The sequence below is a fragment of the Chiloscyllium punctatum genome, unplaced genomic scaffold (genome assembly GCF_047496795.1).
Source record: "Chiloscyllium punctatum isolate Juve2018m unplaced genomic scaffold, sChiPun1.3 scaffold_1186, whole genome shotgun sequence".
Taxonomy (NCBI): domain Eukaryota; kingdom Metazoa; phylum Chordata; class Chondrichthyes; order Orectolobiformes; family Hemiscylliidae; genus Chiloscyllium; species Chiloscyllium punctatum.
In genome coordinates this window covers 1-5000 of record NW_027310920.1, presented here as the reverse complement: position 1 = coordinate 5000, position 5000 = coordinate 1, and positions in this window count along the sequence as shown.

Below are 5000 nucleotides of genomic sequence, written 5' to 3'. Positions count from 1 at the left end.
GGGCGGCAGAGCCATCGCACTTGGCCGGGTGGCAGAGGAGGACCCGACTATTCACAGATAGCGGCCCAACGACTCCCAGAGCCGGTCGTGCGGTGCGCGAGGTCTGCTCTCTTCACAAGAGGCTTTATTAGGGAGTGCTAAGGCAAGGTTCTGTGCCCTCCACCCTCATCGCAACACCCATGGGAGCCTCCGGTCGTCAATAGACCGCCGCACCGGCCTCTGACTGACTCTCAGAATGGACGGAAAGAGCCGGGTAAGCCTTTCAAAAGATTCGACCACGTGCCGAAAACTTTAGACTTCCGTGAGCTCTCCGGCTTGCACCGAGACCCGAAGTCGACGTGCGAAGCACCACGGGACCCCTTTCGCCTGCAGGTCCCGAGCCGCCTTTATTTGCTGTTACGAGCATCGTGTGCCCCATACCTGCGTGACGAGCACCGCAGGGCGGCAGAGCCATCGCACTTGGCCGGGTGGCAGAGGAGGACCAGACTATTCACAGATAGCGGCCCAACGACTCCCAGAGCCGGTCGTGCGGCGCGCGAGGTCTGCTCTCTTCACAAGAGGCTTTATTAGGGAGTGCTAAGGCAAGGTTCTGTGCCCTCCACCCTCATCGCAACACCCATGGGAGCCTCCGGTCGTCAATAGACCGCCGCACCGGCCTCTGACTGACTCTCAGAATGGACGGAAAGAGCCGGGTAAGCCTTTCAAAAGATTCGACCACGTGCCGAAAACTTTAGACTTCCGTGAGCTCTCCGGCTTGCACCGAGACCCGAAGTCGACGTGCTAAGCACCACGGGACCCCTTTCGCCTGCAGGTCCCGAGCCGCCTTTATTTGCTGTTACGAGCATCGTGTGCCCCATACCTGCGTGACGAGCACCGCAGGGCGGCAGAGCCATCGCACTTGGCCGGGTGGCAGAGGAGGACCAGACTATTCACAGATAGCGGCCCAACGACTCCCAGAGCCGGTCGTGCGGCGCGCGAGGTCTGCTCTCTTCACAAGAGGCTTTATTAGGGAGTGCTAAGGCAAGGTTCTGTGCCCTCCACCCTCATCGCAACACCCATGGGAGCCTCCGGTCGTCAATAGACCGCCGCACCGGCCTCTGACTGACTCTCAGAATGGACGGAAAGAGCCGGGTAAGCCTTTCAAAAGATTCGACCACGTGCCGAAAACTTTAGACTTCCGTGAGCTCTCCGGCTTGCACCGAGACCCGAAGTCGACGTGCTAAGCACCACGGGACCCCTTTCGCCTGCAGGTCCCGAGCCGCCTTTATTTGCTGTTACGAGCATCGTGTGCCCCATACCTGCGTGACGAGCACCGCAGGGCGGCAGAGCCATCGCACTTGGCCGGGTGGCAGAGGAGGACCAGACTATTCACAGATAGCGGCCCAACGACTCCCAGAGCCGGTCGTGCGGCGCGCGAGGTCTGCTCTCATCACAAGAGGCTTTAGGGAGTGCTCAGGCAAGGGTCAGCCCGCAGCCTTCCTGGCAACACCCAGGGGAACCAGGCCACTCGCGTCTCTCGCCTTCATTTTCGACACGAGCGCCTGCGGAGGGCCACCACCCCCTCCGATTGTCAAGAGACCTCCGCACCGGCCTCTGACTTACTCTCAGAATGGACGGAAAGAGCCGGGTAAGCCTTTGAAAAGATTCGACCACGTGCCGAAAACTTTAGACTTCCGTGAGCTCTCCGGCTTGCACCGAGACCCGAAGTCGACGTGCTTAGCACCACGGGACCCCTTTCGCCTGCAGGTCCCGAGCCGCCTTTTATTTTTGTTACGAGTATCGTGTTCCCCAAACCTGGGTGACGAGCACCGCAGGGCGGCAGAGCCATCGCGCTTGTCCGGGTGGCAGAGGAGGACCAGACTATTCACAAATAGCGGCCCAACGACTCCCAGAGCCGGTCGTGCGGCAGGCGAGGTCTGCTCTCATCACAAGAGGCTTTAGGGAGTGCTCAGGCAACGGTCAGCCCGCAGCCTTCTTGGCAACACCCAAGGGAACCAGGCCACTCGCGTCTCTCGCCTTCATTTTGGACACGAGCGCCTGTGGAGGGACGGCCGGAGTCAACGTGGGGTTTGCCCGCCCTCCAATAGTGTCAAAAGACCGCCGCACAAGTCTCTGACTGACTCTTAGAACAGACAGAAAGAGTTTGTCAAATCTGTCAAAAAATTGACAAAGTGTCAAAAATTCGACTTCCAAGAGCTCTCCGGCATGCACTCATACCTGTCATTAAAGTGCTATGCCCGTGGAACCGTTTTTCGGATGCCTTTCAGAACGGTCCCGCGCCGCCATTTTGTTCTAAAAATCGTGTTCCCATATATCTCCGGGTACCCCGCCAACCTCACTGCGGAAAAACTACAAGTGGCACTGAATGGGTCTGAATTCCAAATTTGACTGCATCGGTCTGGAACTCGGTCCGGTCAAAACCGTTTGGATTTTTCTCGGTCCGGACTTCCGCGACAGACAAAGTTAAAGTTTTCGGGCTGCAGGCACAAAACGACAGCTGGCCATTTGCCGGGCTCAATTCACCCAATTCCTCCGGCACTTCGGAGCACATGTTCGGTGTAAGTTTGCGAATCTTTCCCGATGCTGCAGCATTTTCCTCCGCTGACACTTAGAATATTTTTCACACTTTGCTGAAAATTTTTCTAAGTGTTTTTTTCCAAGTTTTCCTGGTTACTGATTTCTTCTTTTTAAACATTTTTCTAAGTTTTTCTGGTTACTGATTTCTTCTTTTTAAACATTTTTCGCAGTTTGTCTGGTTACTGATTTCTTCTTTTTAAACATTTTTCGCCGTTTTTCTGGTTACTGATTTCTTCTTTTTAAACATTTTTCGCCGTTTTTCTGGTTACTCATTTCTTCTTTTTAAACATTTTTCTAAGTTTTTCTGGTTACTGATTTCTTCTTTTTAAACATTTTTCTAAGTTTTTCTGGTTACTCATTTCTTCTTTTTAAACATTTTTCTAAGTTTTTCTGGTTACTCACTTCTTCTTTTTAAACATTTTTCTAAGTTTTTCTGGTTACTGATTTCTTCTTTTTAAACATTTTTCGCCGTTTTTCTGGTTACTGATTTCTTCTTTTTAAACATTTTTCGCCGTTTTTCTGGTTACTGATTTCTTCTTTTTAAACATTTTTCTAAGTTTTTCTGGTTACTCATTTCTTCTTTTTAAACATTTTTCTAAGTTTTTCTGGTTACTGATTTCTTCTTTTTAAACATTTTTCTAAGTTTTTCTGGTTACTCATTTCTTCTTTTTAAACATTTTTCTAAGTTTTCCTGGTTACTCACTTCTTCTTTTTAAACATTTTTCTAAGTTTTTCTGGTTACTGATTTCTTCTTTTTAAACATTTTTCTAAGTTTTTCTGGTTACTCATTTCTTCTTTTTAAACATTTTTCTAAGTTTTTCTGGTTACTGACTTCTTCTTTTTAAACATTTTTCGCAGTTTGTCTGGTTACTGATTTCTTCTTTTTAAACATTTTTCGCCGTTTTTCTGGTTACTGATTTCTTCTTTTTAAACATTTTTCTAAGTTTTTCTGGTTACTCACTTCTTCTTTTTAAACATTTTTCTAAGTTTTCCTGGTTACTGATTTCTTCTTTTTAAACATTTTTCTAAGTTTTTCTGGTTACTGATTTCTTCTTTTTAAACATTTTTCTAAGTTTTTCTGGTTACTGATTTCTTCTTTTTAAACATTTTTCGCAGTTTGTCTGGTTAATGATTTCTTCTTTTTAAACATTTTTCTAAGTTTGTCTGGTTACTGATTTCTTCTTTTTAAACATTTTTCTAAGTTTTTCTGGTTACTCACTTCTTCTTTTTAAACATTTTTCTAAGTTTTCCTGGTTACTCATTTCTTCTTTTTAAACATTTTTCGCAGTTTTTCTGGTTACTGATTTCTTCTTTTTAAACATTTTTCTAAGTTTTCCTGGTTACTGATTTCTTCTTTTTAAACATTTTCTAAGTTTTTCTGGTTACTGATTTCTTCTTTTTAAACATTTTTCTAAGTTTTTCTGGTTACTCACTTCTTCTTTTTAAACATTTTTCTAAGTTTTTCTGGTTACTCACTTCTTCTTTTGAAACATTTTTCTAAGTTTTTCTGGTTACTGATTTCTTCTTTTTAAACATTTTTCTAAGTTTTTCTGGTTACTGATTTCTTCTTTTTAAACATTTTTCGCAGTTTGTCTGGTTACTGATTTCTTCTTTTTAAACATTTTTCGCCGTTTTTCTGGTTACTGATTTCTTCTTTTTAAACATTTTTCTAAGTTTTTCTGGTTACTCACTTCTTCTTTTTAAACATTTTTCTAAGTTTTTCTGGTTACTGATTTCTTCTTTTTAAACATTTTTCGCAGTTTTTCTGGTTACTGATTTCTTCTTTTTAAACATTTTTCTAAGTTTTTCTGGTTACTGATTTCTTCTTTTTAAACATTTTTCTAAGTTTTTCTGGTTACTCACTTCTTCTTTTAAACATTTTTCTAAGTTTTCCTGGTTACTGATTTCTTCTTTTTAAACATTTTTCGCAGTTTGTCTGGTTACTGATTTCTTCTTTTTAAACATTTTTCGCAGTTTTTCTGGTTACTGATTTCTTCTTTTTAAACATTTTTCTAAGTTTTTCTGGTTACTGATTTCTTCTTTTTAAACATTTTTCTAAGTTTTTCTGGTTACTGATTTCTTCTTTTTAAACATTTTTCTAAGTTTTTCTGGTTACTCACTTCTTCTTTTTAAACATTTTTCTAAGTTTTTCTGGTTACTCACTTCTTCTTTTGAAACATTTTTCTAAGTTTTTCTGGTTACTGATTTCTTCTTTTTAAACATTTTTCGCAGTTTGTCTGGTTACTGATTTCTTCTTTTTAAACATTTTTCGCCGTTTTTCTGGTTACTGATTTCTTCTTTTTAAACATTTTTCTAAGTTTTTCTGGTTACTCACTTCTTCTTTTTAAACATTTTTCTAAGTTTTTCTGGTTACTGATTTCTTCTTTTTAAACATTTTTCGCAGTTTTTCTGGTTACTGATTT